The sequence below is a fragment of the Rhynchophorus ferrugineus genome, unplaced genomic scaffold, assembly GCF_030347505.1.
Source record: "Rhynchophorus ferrugineus isolate W39M unplaced genomic scaffold, kcgeb_rfMv2 rfM4, whole genome shotgun sequence".
NCBI classification, from domain to species: domain Eukaryota; kingdom Metazoa; phylum Arthropoda; class Insecta; order Coleoptera; family Curculionidae; genus Rhynchophorus; species Rhynchophorus ferrugineus.
In genome coordinates, this window is record NW_027472583.1 from 35094015 (window position 1) to 35114580 (window position 20566).

General features: G+C 31.1%; 1 protein-coding gene across 1 annotated transcript in view; it reads right to left on the reverse strand.

Moving 5' to 3' along the window:
• LOC143195162 (engulfment and cell motility protein 1) overlaps positions 1-14842 on the reverse strand; it is a 34397-nt gene extending 19555 nt beyond the window's left edge. The window contains exon 1 of the mRNA XM_076402105.1: positions 14590-14842. The gene's annotated coding sequence lies outside the window, so the exon portion shown is untranslated. The remainder of the gene's footprint in view (positions 1-14589) is intronic.
• Between the last annotated feature and the right edge of the window lie 5724 nt (positions 14843-20566).

Genomic DNA, 20566 nt, shown 5'->3' on the forward strand with positions numbered 1-20566 from the left:
GAATTTTTCACCTTTTATAGAATAGACGTAGCCAAATCGTAACAATTAGTCTCTTTGGTTTTATTCCTCAACTTTGCACTGATTATTGCACCTTAAATGAATAACTTCATTTTTAATACAATCTCATAGAGAAATAAATAACATTTGTGTTAAGCATCGCAAAGCTCAGTTAAGAACTCAAGCTTATGCATATCGGATTCAATAATTCGAAAAAAGAAACGTGATTTAGTTATTATTGTAGTAATTTCTATCTTCGACATAAACGTTACCCTCTTAGTGAAAAAGTGACGCGCCAAGCATCTTCTGCGCCATCGTGCGAAATATAGATAAGTCCCTTTATTGAGACAAAAGTAATGTTACGTTAAATTTTAACGTCCTTTGAGTTTTTGTTCTCGTAACTCTTTGACTATTTAGCTGACTGAATAAATGATGATAATATGATGATCGTTAAAAGGTAATGAGGTAATTATTACGGCATTAATACTACAAAATCTTTATTTGACGGAAGAAGTAAGTACACACATGAAAAGTGTTATTAAAAATATATATTTTTATTGTTAAAGTTATAAAAGTATATTTCAAATTATTACCTCTATATATTTATACAAGTAGAAAAACAACAGGTTGAATAAAATATATTTAGATTGCCCGCTTTTACAAATAGATAGATTTGATAAAAAAAAGGTGGAAATATACTATAAATATTTAATTTTTCTAACTTAACTTCTAATAAAATTCGTTAATAAGAGTCTGCAGCTTTAAAAAGTCACAGTGTATAGACATTATAGGAAGATTTTCCAACTGCTCCTGGCTCATTCTAAATCGTAATAAATTTTAATTTAGTATATTTATATACATATATATTTAATTGGAAGTATATTTTTGCTCTTCTTGCTTTCTAGGAAACATTATATCAAGACTCCAGGATTGGATTTTCTCCTTAAAATAAGAATAATTATTTCATTATCGAATTTGGTATTAAATAAAATGTCCGGCGATACAAACAATATACGTGTTTACTCCTTGTTTATATTAGATTGGTTTTGATAGTTCAAAAGTGTACAAAACTATAGATATAAGAGTTTACTAAAATAAGTGTATTTCATTCAATTAACCTAAAATCTCCTTACAGTATGATCTCCCAGCTGCAGCTACAGAAATTGATATAGTTAATAATGTATGTAACGCAATAGTGACGTTTGGGAATGGAAGAGTTCAATAATTCATCATAATATAATTGATTGTTGAAAGTACAGACGATCTAATAATTTTACAGAAACTATAATTCATGTGGAAGTTTTGTTCCATCTATAGATTGTTCGTATACAAAAATTTAAGAAGCTTTTACAAAAATTAAAATGGTCTTGATCAGAATAAGTGCCAAAATTATTAAAATTCCACAAAATGTTGAGAATATCAAAATGAGGGAACAATAACTCAAATCTTTCAATAATGACTGAAAGAAAATTTTTTAATATCCTTTTTGTGGTCTTAATATTTTTGATTATTTGAATTGGGAGTAATACCAGCATATTACTTAACCCTTTGTGTGAATGATATGCCTTTAAAGAGACATTCAAATTGTTCAGACTTTCGTAAGTCAGATATTGATGCTTTCGATTGTCATTTATTCTAATAGATACCCTGGCGGAAAAAAGTTTCACTACTTATGAATAAACATTGGTTCGATTTTTGAAGCCACCATATAAATTAAAAAATTGTTTATCCTATATATAATTTTCTAGCAAACCAATGTTATTTCCTCTGTTAAAACCAAAATTAACGATTTTATGACAATGCAAAATATAAGGTTTATTGTGCTTGTACTCTTGTAAAAATAAACTTGATTGTGTATTTTGGTATTCTATTAGAGCTACATCAATGATTACTATTTATTAAAAGGTTTCTAGAGATGGCAACAACTGCGGTGTTTTAAATAAGTATTTTCATACATTTGACGAAGTTACATCCATCCAGAAGTAAACAGTTGAAGTAAGAAAAAGCTGAAACAATCAAGAATAATCGATACTTATTGATGCAATATTTATATCAGGCATAAAAAGAACGGTATAGAGGTAAATTGACAACGTTGTGTTAAGTAAGTGCAGTAATCTCTCTTTATCCGCTGGGGTTACGTTCTGATAAGATGACAGCGGTTGGTGAAACCTCGGTTGACGAGTGATCCATACAAGTGCGGGATAAATGGAGAAATGCATGTAATTTTGTTAGATTTATAGTTGAATTATATTCGTCTATTCGTTAATGAAGTAAAATCTATGTACATATGTACGTAATTATAAAATTTATTTTCATTTATAGCAACTAAAATGCTGATAAAAACATAAAATAACAAAAAACACCAGTACGCAAGTCACCACATTATATGGACTTATAAAATCCAAATGTAACAATAGAAAGTTTTTTTCATGAAAGGATTGTTGGCTTTTTCATAATTTTTTTAACCATTATTGAAAAACATCTAAACCATTATTGAACTTCATTCTCCGTTCCAGTGAAGGATCCAGGTTCAAAACCAAAACCTGCAGTTGATTTTACAGCTAATTCTTGAGAAATATGTGAAGTTCAACGAGTTCTGCTTTTGTGAGTTTATTGTCATTACTGGATAAAATTTCTTCAAAATCTGTTGACTGAATATCTTCAAAACTTTCTCAATGTATTTGATGCATAACTTGGTTGTATAATGCATAATGGTTGCAGAAACGAAGTTGTGTTGGGAGGTAAAACTTAAATTTAAGATTGACGGATGTCCGGGCACATTGTCAATAAGCAGAAATACCTAAAATGATGATGATTTTAAGACCAAATGCTCTTTAACACTAAGCACAAAACAATTGATAAACTAGTCTGTAAATAGCGTCATCATTACCCAAGCATTAGGATTTGCTTCCCAAAACACAAGCAGAGAGTCCCTATTTTAATTTTTCAAGGGCCGTGGATTTGATGACTTGTAAGTATTGGCTGCATTATAAAATCACGCGAGGAATTATCACAAAACAAGACAGTTACTCAGTTCTTAGCTGCTTTAGACCTGAAAAGAGAAACCATGGATAAGCGAAACCATGTTTGGCGAGACCGCGTGTAACAAGGGATTCCTGTATTAATTTAGCAGCGATCCAATAATCGATCCATTTTCGCATTTCAGTTCAGTATTTCGTCTGCCAACCAAGATCGATTTACGCGCCAGAGCATCATACTAGAGTTGCAACAACGTTTCGTTGTCAGGCAAGAGGATGATTTTACGTTTGTTGCTAGATATTTGTAGTAATAGTTTGGGATTTACAATCTCGTAATATGCTTGTTGTACGTATTTTTCTTCCTGATTATAGGGGAAAATTTGTAAGTTATTATTGTATTTACGCTAAAACTTAAACTACAAAAAATATTTCAAAAAGATTAAATTAAACCGACTTCCTGAACAGCCGGTAGTACTAAGTACTACTATAATTTTGTAAATAAATGAATAGGCTTAGGTATTATTTATTTTTTTACATATTTTATTTTAAAACGGGTTTTTTGTATTAAAAATCAAAGTTTTTATGTATTATAAAAAATCTGTTCTATATAAGTCGGTTAAATTTTTTTGTTAAAAATATTTCATTTTACTCTTTGTAGTGTTAGATATTTACTCATTAAATTACGCAGTTATTTTATCAAATATTACAATAAGTACGCCAAGTACAGGTGCAACCCGTATGAGGCGAAATAGGAATAAAGAAAGAATGAATGAAATAAGAAACGCTTCAGGGCCGGGGGTTCGTTACCTAGCCTAGGAAATTTGACAAATGTTCTAACCAAACTAGAACAAAAAGTTATCGCCCTTTCCGGTAATCGAACCCGCGACTTCCGTTTCGCAGCTGAACGCTCTAACCATTACACCATAGAAACTATCTATAATATTTTTAATAATATTATTAAAACTGTCTATAATATTTTTACGGCTTCCCATTTGATATGGTTGGTGCTTAAAAAGCAAACTGAATGACTTTTGCACTGAACGAATTCCGATTTTCCGTCACATCAGCTCAACAATAACATTATACACAAATATCTGATTATTTTAGATAAAAAAATATGTGAAAACTTTGTACGTGCCTTTGAAATTTGAGGGTTTCTGACTCGGTTCCTCACAAACTCAGAAGTTGACTCTTTCGAATAAAAAAGAATTTTTATAATCGGGCCATAATTGACGAAGAAATCGGCGAATATACATAAAATATATATAGAGATCATAGAGCCTCCTCTTTTTTCGAAGTCAGTTAATTAATAGACGGGTATAACTATTGGTAACGACAACCTTCACAATGTCAAAGTGACATCAACTGTGCGCTTCTTTCGTATATTATTTAAATATTCTGCATTAACGAACACTGTATTGCTGTTCGAAAGCAGTATGATTTGTGAGCATTGTGCGTGAGGGCTGTGTTTAGTTAGAATTGAGAATGTAGGTTGACTTAAATGTTCTTCTCGCCATCTAGAAAGTATACACCCAAAAATTCCCTGATATTTATCTTTGCCACAGGTTTCCAAGGTCTACACGTTTCTACGAATATACTGGTTTATTTACACGATTTGATGTCTTTCAAAGGAATGAAATGTGTTGTGCGGGTCTAAATATGCCTGGTTTCCCTCCTAATTTTTCACAGTCTTAAAGGGTCGATATCGTAGAGCTTAGCCTATCTGTTCAGAACTAATGTATATATGTTTTTGTTGCTGTCGCATATAATTCTAACCTAAACAAACTTCACGCAAACACAATACACAAATACATAGATGCCAAAACTAATTTCTACAACGCTAAACCTTGCTGATCCCATATTATGTACAGCAAAATTGTATGGCTATGAATATTTCACTTCAGTGTCATTGTGAATGTTCTTTCTGGATTAATTTTTTCTCTTCTTTTGTAATCTGGCAGGCAGTTAAACCGTAATGTTGAAATAAATCGAAATTGAGCCCGCTTGGTGGCGCAGTGGTAAAGGCGATGGGTCGGTCCTCCTACTGGTGCTATAGCCGCGGGTTCGAATACTGCTGGGACATGGTCGTAAATTTATTTTTATTATTGTTTAAAATTTGTGAATGTTCTAGGCAAGAGTGTAAAATTCGACAAGGTAAATGATCCTAGTTACTCCAGTAACCAGGCTGGGTAAGACCGGATGTCTTCTGGAATGATTTCTAAAGTTGGTCACTCGCCAGTCGGTAGGCTTAATGCTGAGGACCGTGGTTCGGAGCCCACGTTAAACTTTAGGCCCAGTCCAGATAAACTCATAGGTGGTAAAAGGAGACTTTAAAATATACTTATAAAAAAAGCGAAATTGAATTTTCGGTCAGTTGGAGAGGTAGTCATTTTTCCTTTTGACAGTTGATTTCCTCAAATGCTTAACCGTTTGAAAGTTCTTTGAGGGTTTGAGCTGGATAAACCGTTTTGGTTTGATTTAGTTCTAATGCGTATAATTTTTAAATAAAATTTTTGAAATTAATTTTTTCTCCTCAAGTTACAAAGAAAAATGGCATTATATAGACAGTTTTCATATCATATTAAAATTTAAAAATATCCTTGACGAATAGCTAGTAAATCCCTATTGTATTAAAAAAGAAAATGAATTGAATGGACGTCTCATAAGTTTTTGAACGGGTATTTGCGACTTGCAATATGAGCATTTTGCTGCCGTGGAACTACTGTCAGCTGCTGAGGTTACCTCTTCGTGAAATAAAATTAAGAGTCCCACATTGAAAGCCATTTTCAACATTCCAACCTTCTTCGACAGGAGTGTTTAAGGGCACCGTTTTGGGACCATTCCTGCGTCTGTTTTACTACAAGCAGTACTTGGAGCATCTTCCGATAAATTGTTGCATAATCCAATAATTGTTGCAAAATATATCTCTGTCTAAGTCTATTGAAAATCTACAAATAGTATTCAACAAGATCTATAAATGGACTAGAGACCTGATGTAATTAAGTAAAACTAAATTATATGAACATTATTATTTACACATTTTAATAGAGAAAATAACATTGGCTAACCAGAAGTTTATATATAGAACAGATAATTATGTATAATATATAGTAATTTAATCATACAGTAGCTTGACAGCCGATTGATAGCGGTTCCAACCCAACCAGGACCTGGTGCTGATTTATGTTTGTGATTATATAGTATATTTAAAGTTTTTTTAATAATGCATCATAGATATTTGTGACGTCGAAACATTGCAATGTTTCGGCATCAACTCTGAGTTTTTGTTCAGTTTGGCTTCGAATAATTGAACAAAAATGTTATCAAATATAATTCATTTTAACATTATAGTATATTTGAAAACTACAGTTAATTAAACTACCACAATAATTAATAGGTAAGAGTTAAAACCTCTTAACACTATTGCATTAAAGAATTTTGCATACGTCTGACAAACGGACGGCGGCCAGTTGTCAGACGTACGGAAAATTATTCAAAATATTAGTTATTGTTACTACAAATTAAAAACCGACAAACGTTATTATAGCGCTTTGATTATTTTGATAAATTTTAAATCGCTCCATAATATATGATATCAAATACCGAAAACAATAGATAGTCAGGGTCACAAATTGATTGCGACTTTAATAGGTTATTTCGAAAAGGAACGATATAATGGAGACCCCCCCTTGCCTATAATTTCCGTTAGAGAGGTAATTATTGATGATATTAAATAATATAAGTCCCTAAAATTTTATTGAAAATGTTTTTTAGCGAGTCGCTTACAAGATGAACACTAATACGTTAGATTCACCCAAGAAAACCTGTCTACATATAAAGTGGGTGACGAATCTTGACCATCTGGATATTGGCTCTATTCGAGACCAAATATACGAAATATATAGGAACAGTAAGTACACAAACTATTTTATTGATATAAACATAATTTAATAAAATTATGTTAAAGAAAATTTTCTGTCTGGAAAGTATGCATAAAAGAGTTAGGGACATGTAGCCTTTTGACGAATATAAGACACCTTTTCATACACTCTTACAGGGCATGGGGTTTAAATGGTGTAAAGAAAACCCCGCGGAGAGATATAATGGAACTTTTAAATGAATGGAACGTTTAATGGAATGGGCTAGAACAGACATTGCCTTAAAAAGAATTCAATTTTTAAAGGCATCAAATAAGACCAAGGTTGATAAACTATTTGAATTTGTGTATCTTGATGAAACTTAAATATTTCAAAATGGTTCATTGTGGAACTCTTGTCAAGACAGTAGCAAAAAAAGTGTAAAGACAACAAACATTTATGGAAAAAGGTAAAAGTTACAATAGCATTCGATTAGGTTTTGTTGGTCATTATATTTACTAATAATTAATTGCAGATATATTGCTGATCGAGAAGGATATTCCATCAAAAACTGTTTGGATATGTGGAAGGAAGCATTGTCAACCATAACACCTTCGGTTTGGATGAATTTGATAAGACATATAGAGGAAGTAATTGATAAATGGTAGAATCGTGAACATATTTGGATAGATTAGAAATTAACAGTTTAGAGATTGACTTGGATAGTGAGACGGAAAGTGAAAGTGACTGAAAGAAACTTTCAGGATATGTGATAATGCTGTGCAATGCTGGAAATTCCTGAGACAGAGTGATGAGAGTGGAAACAACTATGGACGTGAAAGATTTGTTTGTAGAGATATGACTGTAATTGTTCAAAATTAAACATGAGCATTACATTACAGATAATAGCAGAAGAAATAAAATATACAATGATACCAAGATGACTTGATAAGTAAACACACCATCGAAGGAAACAAGAACTAAACGTAAAAAGGTAAATATGCCCTCGAATGAAAGTAAAATACGTTTCTCATATATACAATTTTTAATTAGGTGGATTAGGCCTCTAGGAGGATAGCATTGCATAAAAAAACGCGCCTAGAAACTCTACCTCATGGGTTGTGCGGAAAGAGTTAAATGTAAACGAAACAAATCTAACCTACCAATTATTATACCTGTGTTCTTAAAATATAGTTTAATGCCCTTCGATAATATATGCATTAGATGTACTATAATGTTAAAATAAATTATATTTGATAATATTTTTGTTCAATTATTTTATTTGGATTAGAACTTTCTTCTATGTCAAAGCGAAGCTGATGTCAAACTCGGAGTTGATGCGGCAACATTGCAGTGTTTCGACGTCACCAATATCCATGACGCATTACTAAAAAAACTTTGAATAGACTACATATAATTATGACAATTCACTACCAAAATATATACCAATATAATATTATAATATTGTCTGTTATATATGTTATATCGCGCGACTGATACGGACCTGATTACAGACTGTGCATTGGAACGGTCTAGTGAGTGAAACAAAACACCTCGAGGTAGGATTCCGATGAGATCAAAGGGTTGTTCTCTTTTGCATTAATTAAGTTAACAATGATCAAATAAATTTTCAATAAAATAAGATATGTTGAAGGTGCTCAAAGATATAAACTATTCCAACTGGGAAACATCCTGAAGCTCTGAAAAAGATCCCTATTTTGTGGCTTCTTGGCATAAGTATCACAGCTCAGGGAATATGGCCACCAAAGGCGGATAGCAGTAGTTCAAATTCTCATCCGTCGACTAAAGGAGTTTAAAATCACGAAAACTTGCGAAAATAATTACTACACGATATGCAATGGAAACTAGGGTAGAAATAGTGTTATTTTTAACATTGTTAAAGGCTTTATTTAATAGGCTGTATCTAGCAGCATTTATGGTGATATTTTAGTTTAGTCGATTCCGTTGCTCCATTCGAAAGGCACCACATCCTGAAAAGCCAATTGTTGAAGATATGGAAATGGCCGAGTCTGACCGTCAGCATCTTTTCTATTACCCAAGACATAAGAAACATTGCATGCTAAATCATTGCGAATTATTTGAAAAATGCTAAATACAAAAATAAATTGGATGAATTAATGATATATCAGCTGAACTAAATAAAACCTAATGGACCGAATTTCCAACACGAATTCGTTGGTGAATCGCAAAAGAATTGACCTATTCCTAAAGCGGAAGTGTGATGAAAAGGAGAATACAGAGAGAATAGAAACAATACAGACTTGAAGAAGTAATATATGTAATAAATGATTGGCAAGTTGTTGTTGAATAAAATAAATTGCTTTTCAATTTTGTTTAATTATGTATTAATACTTAACATATAAATATAAATGGCCATACCCGTAAACATGTTTTGAGAGCCCGAATCACGAGAGGGCCGGAGGTAAACATATTACAGACTTCTTTTTTTTCTCTTCATTTGTAATTTTGTGACATACTTATGGTACGTTATATTTGTCATTTTTCTATTTTTAGTATATTATTACGCTTTTGTAGCATTTAAGGTAAATATTAATTGTTTAAAAGCAAAATAATAATACGAGCTTGCCGAGAGGGCAATACTCTATGTTCTCATCTCTTTCACAAAGGAAAACAACATCATTCCTGATCAACAATTCGGCTTTCGCGTTCACAATTCATCCGTCCATCAGACCACCCGTCTGGCCACACACATCCATCACGCTCTTGACCAACTTAAAAAGCTTGGAGCAGTCCTCCTGGACCGAACCAAAGCTTTCCACAAGGTCTGGCACGACGGTATCATTACAAGATGTTAATTCAGTCCGTAGAGGAGTACGGATCTAATGTCTTCTTCAAGTTTGCTAAACGCAACCACGTGAAATGGATTCAAGTTTTCCAAAATAAGCTCCTCAGGAGAATCTTAAACACTCTATGGTTTATCAGAAATAATCAGATTCACCTGACACTCCAGAAATCTAGCACTTCATATCTCAATCCTTCTACAAACAACAACTCAGCAAGTTCTTTTGAAAACGCGCTTGTTCGCGAGCTGCTGGACATGCTGGAAGCTTAGCACCGCATCACCACTCTAAACTCCTCTTTTCTAGGCTGAAACGATCTCATCCGTCACTTCTCTATAGTCCCTTGTTAGCTGGATTATCCGAAATATCCTGTTTATTTTCGAAAAGACACATTATCTACACGATAATATTCATTATGTTAGAACGAACAATACAAAGGAAAAAAAAACTTTATCATTAAATGTATTTTTGTTGCTAACAATAACATTTAATTAATATCAATAAAATAATTTAACAAAAATAATACACAGATAACACATGGATTGAAAAGTCCCTAGCCTAACATAAAGATGGCGATAGTTTTATTGCATAATTTTATTTATTGCTCTTTTCAGTCAGTACTAACCCTCAGAAGGAAGCTGATAAAATTTCATGATATTCTACTCTTAAGTTTGTGAGTTATTGTGCTAAAAGTGACACTACTTTTGTTATTTTCAAAACAATGAATCAAAACAATTTCGTGTTCTAATTTTACACTACTTCTTGATGGAAAAAATACCGTTCAAGTGAAGCAATGACTTGAATAGTATTATAAAGTCTCCGCTTCATCAGAAACAACAATAAAACATTTGTTTGCTGACTTCAAACGTGGTCGTCGAAACATCGATGATGCAGAACGCAGTGGACGTCCAAATGAGTTGGTAACATCGGAAAACAAAAAAAAATACACAAAATCGTTTTTGAATCATCGAAAAGAGAAGTTATGTGAGTTAGATAATAGCGCAAATATATCAAAAGAACGTGTTGGTTTTATATTGCATGAGCATTTGACTATGAGAAAGTTCTGTTCAAAGTGGATGTCACATTTGCTCATAAACTGCTATTGACCAAAAAACAAGAACGTGTTGCTGGTTCTGAACAGTATTTGGCCACGTTTAGACGTAACAAACTGTAATTTTTGTGTCGATATGTCATAATGGATGAAACATGGTCATCACTTCACTCCGGAATCAAAATGAACGTCATCTGAGTGGAGAGCAACTGGTGACAGACATATTTTGAGGCAAAAGATAAATCGTACTACAAAAGTCGAATTGAAGTGCTAGAGCGGTGCTGGAATGATTATGTGACTCTTGGTGAAGATTACATTGATGAATAAAGCCAATTTTGATTAAAAAAACGCTTTTCTTTGTTACGTCCGGGACTCTTCAGCTCATGTGTTATAATTAATTAAACATTATAGCACTGACTTAATTCTACTTAATTGCACATTATATTAGTATATTGCGACATTTACAGGTAAATCATAAAGTACATACATGCCGCAGCAGGATTCGAATCTGCGACAATCGCAACAGTACGAGAACCGTCCTGTCGCCTTAACCACTGCTCCAACTAGGCATATTCTTATTGTATATTCTGAGAAATTACAAACATATCGATGAACGTCATATCGTTTTACACACTCTACACATGGGCTAATAATCATCCCATATTGGCAATCGTCAGCAAATCATCCATCGAATCCAACAGCTTTTCAATTGTCACCCTAGCCCACCCCTTTAGTTCAGTTTCATTATAACATACTGGGCCATCATCGCTCATAAAATATTGAATTTCGAGCTTTTGTGTATACTTTTTTCATTTTGTCTAAAAGAGATATAAATAAGTTTATGTTAGATACTTAACGCATATACAGAAATGTTACAGGTTTTAAAGAATATCTCCAAAAATTATTTTCTGAACTTGCTGATCTATTCGATACATCAAAAAATACAAAATCAACAACTAATTATTTTTTATTTGTTTTAAATATGTAAATATATATTTGGTAAATATCTGAGAATATAAGGAATGTATGGTATTGTAACAGATAATATTAATACTTATTTAATAAACAAAAAACCGCATATTAATATATTTAGCAACAAAATAAGTATCCTTTAACACAAGGTTGATTTTAATTTGAGATAAGTTGTTCAACTTTAATTTTAATGACTTATTATAAAATATTAATAATGGTAAACCTATTGTGATTAACTACTTTTCAAAATAAACACTAGCTTAAATAATATAAATAAATGATATTTGTATTACTAAACTATTTATTTATATTACTATTTCCCGATGAATTCAAGGAAATGCTAATCTATAAACAACGAAAATATCATACATAACAAAACTAAGTTGAAATGTTACTTATTTTATTTAAGTGCGCATGTACTCAGTTAGCCAATCATATCTTCATATACTACATCGTGTTTTTGTCCGTTGTCTCATTGCAGATGCCATTCAACATTGTTTTGAGAATTTTGTATTAAATTGTGTGTGTATTTCAGATTGTAACACAATGAACAGGACAAGTTCATGCCCACTTTCACTGTTATTCCATAAAAGTGTTTTAATAACATTAACATAAGAAAAACTCAAACAATTGCAGATACTAAAATATATTTACTTGGTGCGGTATTACTATTACCAGATGCAAATCATCAATTCCTACAAATTAATTTTATTGACGTTCCGTATGTGGAAATAAATAGTCGTTGTTCTCACAATCCAAGAGTGAAGAGAACCATTATCCAAAGACTTTTAAAATTTACAACATATTAATAACATTTACAAGAATAGCATTTCAAAGATATGAAATTCACCTGGTAATTACTACAAAATTAATTAATACAAAAAATAATTGACTTTTATTCTTTCTCACCTCATTATGTAACAGATCAATTGAAAAGTCCCCGGACTACCACAGTAAAACATATTTTTTTGGCAAAATTAGTTTTTTTTTATTCAACATAATTCCCTTCAAGCTTGATACGGAGTGAAATGATGGAGCCATGTTTCATCCATTGTCACATATCGACGAAAAACCTCGGGTTTATTACGCTTGATCATCTTCAAATACTGCTCTGAATCATCAACTTGTTTTTGGTCAAAAGTAAGCTCGCGCGGCACCCACTTTGCACAGAGCTTTCTCATACCCAAATATTCGTGAATTATATGATATACACGTTCAGTTGATATCTTTAGAGTGTCTGCTATTTCATTCAATTTAAATTTATAGTCACTCAAAATCATTTTGTGGATTTTTTTTCCATTTTTTTCACAATAACAAAAGTTGCTTCACTCAAAATGATATAATTTACAAACACGTAACTTTTGAGGGTTAGGGCTAACTAAAAAACATATGGATTTAATTCTAGTAGCGCCATCTATGTGTCAGGCCGGGGACTTTTCAATTGACCTTTTATTTGAACCATAAAATAATACTTTATGAGAATATTATTTAATAATATTCAACAGCTTCAAAAACGAAACCATTACAATAATAATATTTCAACAAGTTGGTGAAAATGCATGCCAGTGCAACAACTGTTAAGTAATCTAACCTAAAACCTATCTCTACATAAAATCAGAGTATGCCGTTTTGTATTACTATTCAGAGTATACAGACGCTAATCATAGGATATTCAGAGTTGATCGCTTGGATTTGAAGAAACCTATTACCGAAACCTATCAAACACAGTTAGGCACATATGATGATACTGCTCCATTAATCCAAAATTTTGGTTTTGGTTTCAACTATTTAAAAGAGGAGATTTTATAGAAATAACAAAGAAAAACCTGGACAGCCTAAAAGCTACAAAGCAGCTTAGCAATTGATGAATTAACTCCTTTTGTGCTCATTGTCTTTCTCATACTACATGGCATAGAAAAGATCTATAAGGAGAGAAGAAAAAGCAAAAAAATATATTTTAATATTTTACAAGCTACTAAAAGTGAATAAAACTGTTCCTGCAGGTGCCGACTAACGTAAATTGATTAAATTGAACGATATATTACAGAAAAGACTAGCAACAACGAGTATTAGACTCCTGTACACCATGAGAAAATTAGGAAGTATGCAGTGTCGCAGCTCGAATTTGAAATTCCTACGCTTTCACCCTATTCAAATGTTATTACCACTTGCTTAGATATTTGCTACATGGCTTAGCAGATTCTCAAATGCCAAAAGAGTTAATAAATCTGATTAGATCACTGTTAAACCAATATCATTTTTCCGACATAACATATAACATATATAATATATATATATATATATATATATATATATATATATATATATATATATATATATATATATATATATATATATATATATATATATAGATATAGATGTTTATTTCTTATCAAATTTATTGTTTATTATTAAAAGTAACATATAACAATTAGTATTATAATTCATTTAACATTATAGCATTGACAAATATATCATTGCACACCAATTTTACGCAGTACGTTGCCAGAATAGTAGGAAAAATTAGTAGAAAATAATGAATAATATTTTTATTAATATATTTAGTACCAATTTTTCACAATACAATGCTTTCTTAAAGTGAAAAAATGATTGGAATACATACAAGCACCTAATATTTAAATAAATAAAAAATTGTATTTGATAACATCCCACAACTTCAACAAAAACGAAAATAATAATACAAGAAGTTATAACGATTTTTCTAACGAAAACTAATGCTTAATAAACTGATAATTTAGTAGAAATATATTGCTTGGACATCAAAATATTGTTAACATTCAAAATATCATTATCAGAAATCATTAATAACGAAACATTTTTGATTATCAATTATCATAAAAATGGTATACACAAAGTTAACAAATAGTGTATGTTAACTAAAGTTATCTTACCTGTACATATAAAAAAACAGCTGGGATTAACCTTAGTATAGTGTGATAATTCAACCGCCACTTGAAACCGTACACATCAAATTCAACAACTTAACACAATCTAGCAAACTCCAAGCAATTCGAATTAAGACTAATTACAATATCCTCTTATGTGTTAAATTAAATGCACTCCATACAAAAGTCGTAACGTATCGACGCGGAGCAACTGGCACTAGAAAATTAAACGATTAGATATTATGTGTGGCCCGTATATGTTTTCTTTTTTAATTTTATTTAAACAAGAATGATATTGAACGATAACGCGCTTTTATCTAAACGTTACGTCACCGTGTCGCGTTTAATAATATTTATAGTTTCGTGTAATGTATGATGATTTTTTGTTTATGGGTGTGGTCAGTGATGATTTGAAGTAACCATTGAATCTTAATATTGTTTTAATATTTGTGGTTGATTAATCGTCAAATATAAATACATATTAAATAATAAAATGAATGATATAGTGTGGCAAGAACATATTTCTTTCCCGTATAACTTGACAATTATTATAGGTACTGTGAATTATTTTGGACATTTAAGGCTAAATGCTACGAAAAATAAATGCTTACTTAACTCAAATAATTTTGCCGGTATATTTTCGAAAATATACGTTATCTAGAGGATGATATTTATTATTTAGGACGAATAATATAAAAGAAAATATATATCGCTATTCAATTAATATTAAATTTGTTGTTTTTATTATTAAATGTAACATTTACTTAATATAAAAAAATCTAAGAAAAACAATTCGTATTATAACGAATTTAATATTATAGCTTTAGTTTAAATTTGCTTGAATATTGCGACTCGATGTTAATTATATACGCATCTTTAGTCGTTTCAGCTCTCTCATGGGCTAATTAATAATCATCCAGTATCGGCTATCGTCAGCAAATCATTCAACGAATCGAATATATTTTCAATTGTCACCCTAGTCTGCCATTTTAGTTAATTTATTTTCAATAAATTACTATTCACTAGTTTGTGTTAATCCTAGATATAGTGTGTAGTGAGTTTTCTTTACTTCTTTCTTTCACCAATGATTACTTATGGTCTTCAAAACTATTGCCCATGCATTAAATGAACTAGCTCATCCATTTGATTGGTCAAAAAATTTAAGTAGAAACTCATATATATATATATATATATATATAGATACATATATATATATATATATATATATATATATATATATATATATATATATATATATATATATATAATATATATATATATATATATATATATATATATATATATATATATATATATATATATATATATATATATATATATATATATATATATATATATATATATATATATATATATATATATATGAAATGAAAATATAAGGAATGTATGTATGGTACTATAACGGACAATATTGTACGTTTGAAGTATACAATATATGATGATTTTTTATTTATTTGTGTGGGATATTTTTAAGTAAGCATTGAATCTTATTACTGTTCATGTTTCATATAGTGGAGTTGAGTGGAACATATCTGTGAGTATTTAATAGCCAAATATAATTATATAATAAACAAAAAACTGAATAATATAGTGTGGCAAAAACATAACAGGTCAATTGAATACCATAATAAAACACAGTTTTTGGCAATTTTTTTTTATTCAACACAATTCTCTTCAAGGGTGATACACTGATTATAGCGACCCTCCAACTTTTTGATACCATTTTTGTAGTATGATCTGTTTTTTTGCTTCAAAATAGGCTTCAGTTTCGGCGATTACCTTTTCATTCTACGAAAATTTCTTCCCAGCGAGCAATATTTTGAGATCTGAGAACAAGAAATAGGCTCTGGGGGTCAATACGGTGGATGAGGGAGCAATTCGAAGCCCAATTCATGGATTTTTGCCATCGTTTTCACTGACTTGTGACACGGTATATTGTCCTGGTGAAGCAGCACTTTCTTTTTCTTCAAATGAGCCCGTTTTTCGGTGATTTTATCCTTCAAACGGTCCAATAACGCTATGTAATAATCTCTGTTGATGGTCCTTCCTTTTTAAAGGTAGTCAATGAAAATTATTCCCTGCGTATCCCAAAATACAGACGTCATGACCTTGCCAGCCGACCGTTGCGTTTTCCCATGCTTTGGAGCGGGTTCATCGTGTGCAGTCCACACCACTGTCTATTGGACTTCGGAGTGAAATAATGGAGCCATATTTGGAGCAGTGTCCGGAAACTCGGCATCAAGCCAAGTTTTTGCTTAACTAATAATCCGATAGCTGGCAAATTTATACACGCATCTTTTGAAACTTAGGACTAACTAAAATCCATATGTATTTAATTCTAGCAGAGCCATCTATGTGTCAGGCCGGGAACTTTTCAATTTACCTATTATTTCTGTGATGAAAGATAAGAACAGCAATTCATAATTTTGGCACTTTTTTTGTAATTATCATTTGTAAAATAGAAATCAAAGTTATATATTATTTCAGATATTATAATAAGATTCCTGCAAGTAAAATATAAATGTTTTAATTTTTCGTGTTTTTTATGAGGTTTTTATATAAGTATGTGTATTATTATTAATCATTAATAGCTATAAAACACATATTTATCATTCAAAGACATCTTTATAATAATAACTAAATTACAAGGAAAAACAGGGTTATTTTCTCCAAACCAAAACATATGTCATTCATAATCCCGCCAATTTTTCTCACGTTCGCTCAAATTTGTTGGCCAGATCCGCGGCTCCTGGAACTGCGTTCTATTCGTCGCCAAGCGCTGAAAGTCATTGTAGCGAACACTGGAACTAAGCAAAGTGCATGCGCACTACGACTTTGAACCAATTTTTAAACCTCTTTATCATGAATGTTCGGCGAATTCAGTTCTGCTTATGCGCATTTTCAATTTTATCACGAAATTCGCCCCGAATGCTCAGGTCTATACCCACCATAACAGGCACACATGTTTCTCTTTGAAAAACAATTAATCACAATGCGACTACAGTTATGAATGTTTATTCATCAACGTAATCTCCATCAAGAGCCACACAATCATTCGCCGACGCGCCGCACTAACATTTCAATACCACTTTTCTAGAACGATTTATGTTTTGCTTCAAAATAGGCCTATCACCAGTTTGATTCCAGACTGAACTGATGGATCCATGTTTCATCCATTGTCACATATTGATGCAATTATTCCGGTTTGTTACCTTTCTACCTAGCTAAACATTGCTCAGAATCGTCAACACGTTCTTGTTTTTGGTCAACAGTGAGCAAGCGCACCCACTTTGAACAGAGCTTTCTCATACTCATATGTTCATGCAATATAAAACAAATACGTTTTTTTAATATTTTTACGATGTTAGTTAACTCACGCAACTTGACTTTTCGATCATTCAAAACGATTTTGTGGATTTTTTTGATATTTTCTGGTGTCACCATTTTATTTGGACGTCCACTGTGGTCTGCATCATAGGTGTCTACGACCACGTTTGAAGTTAGCAAACCATCATTTTATTGCTGTTTCTGATGGAGAGGAGTTCTTTTCAAGCCACAGTCTAGCTTGAGCAGTATTTTTTCCCATCAAAAAGCAGTGTAAAATTAAAACACGAAATTGTTTTAAATCCATTGTTTTCAAAATAACTAAAATTGTGTCACTCTTAGCACAATAACTCACAAACTCTTGAGTAGAATGTCATGAAATTTTAACTGCTTTCTTTTAAAGATTAGTACTAACTGAAATGCAATAAAATTAGCGCCATTTATGTGTTTGACCAGGGACATTTCAGTAAATGTGATATGTACGTTTACATCTTATTGATGTAGTTCCTTGGTATTTGCTTTTTTTCACACTACGGATGTGCCCTAAATGTTTCTTGCTGTCTGGAACTTTCTCTTCAAATTTTATATTTTTTAATTTATGTGCTTGTGCACATGAAATGTAGTGGATTTTCCAAATATCTACAACAGTATTTGCAATAGTATTTGTGCTCATATATACTATTATTAAACCTACAAGCTGACACATAATCTTTTATGGCATTAATATTGATATATACAAATTTAATATACCCTACCAAACAGAGTTGCATAACTCGCTGTACTTTACATTCTCTGCCATTGAAAATTACCCTATCTTCGTAATTTTGTTTATATTGTCACCTCTATAATATATTATAGTTTTTAATTACATTTTTAATTTGAACTATCAATGTTTCTGAATGAATTTCGTGCCAATAGTATATAGTGTACTAACAGATACTTACTGGAATTAATAAATAACTTCTTCTGTTTGAGTAGATTTGTTATTGTTGGGCACCAATTCCCAACAGCTCTTTATAATATTTTCGTAAATATTTATTTATTTATTTTATTAATTAAGTTAATTAAGTTAATTAGTTAGCCACTTGTGCTTTTTGGGGTCTATAGGTCGTTGCTATTTGACTGAGTCCTGTTACTGTATACAGATGTAACAATGAGTATATGTATAAAATAGACATTTTAATCTTCTCGAGAATATAAGTTTGGAAATATGCAAACACAAAGTAGACCCTATGCAGGCAGTTAAAAAGACTATACATAAGCATAACATTAAAAGTATACGTAAGTGTAAAAATTATAAAATTAACATAAATGGGTATAAATACATTACAAGACAAAACATATAATAAGTATAAAGTAAAAATAAAGCATTAATATTTGAGTATTAATAAGAAACAATACAATAAAGTTAGATAAAATCAATTAACAAATCAACAAAATTAGCTCATGTAGGTGAGTACAACAAATAGATAATTTTACAAATTACAATTATTTAATAATAAAGAAAAAGTATCAAATAGGTGACACAGGATGTGTAGACGGCTCCAACGAAATGCGACTTCTTGGAATCATTAGGTTTTCGTAAATAATGCGACTGGTATTTATTGCTCAGATTACATGCCGTTTTTGCGATGGTTAAAATAAGCAATCTGTGAAATATTTTGTTTCTCGTACTTCGAAAGAGAGTGTCTTTGATGGAAACAACTGATCTGTCTATTCAATTCATTTCACTAGCCACAAATATTCATGTTAATGACAATATACACAATAAATGGTAAAACCTCATCTCTAAAGAGGAATAGTGAGTGAAACCAAAAGTTTACTGCTTTTAAAGCCCGACGAACATTTAAAAGGACACAATCTAAACTACATAAAATTACCATGAAAAAGTGACAGCAGAACTCAATCGATGAAGGTCTGCGATGATGGTCTACGGTTGTGAAATTTTTTATAACGGAAGCCAACGCTGGTTCTCTCATTCATATTACTGAGATTTAGAGCAGAGAATAAAGAGTAGATTTTCATCTTCAATATCACTGAAGCAACATTTAACATTTAAAGCAACATTGTAGAATGTGACAACATTTAACATTTAAAGCTATTCAAACACTCAATGAATCGATTTCATCAAGAAGCTGCTTATACGGAACATCTTATTAATAAATGAATTTTATATATGTTACATTATTTTTAAATTCCCTAATTATTACGGCTGACGAATTAATATTACATCAAAGGCAAGGAACATAACACATGTAATAATAAGTTTACAAGAAAGAAAAAAAAAGTTTATTCCCCAACTAACATATTTCTTAGTTACTAGATTTGTTATATATATAATCTCAATGGTAGTTGAAATAAAAGTCTATCACTCTATTTATTCTCAATGAGAATTATTTTAGGTTTCGTTACAAGATTCTTATTTGAACAACATATTCAGAATTTATTCCGAATAATTTAGTCTGTTTTGATCTATCATTTTATTAACTGATTTTAAAGCCTCTTTTATAACCTTTAACCCAATATTTATATGTTCGTATATTTATTCGTTTGTAGAACATATTGAACGGAAATATGTGCATATCCCGATTTTATCAAGCATATATTCCAGATAAGGGTGGCGAGGATTATATAAGTC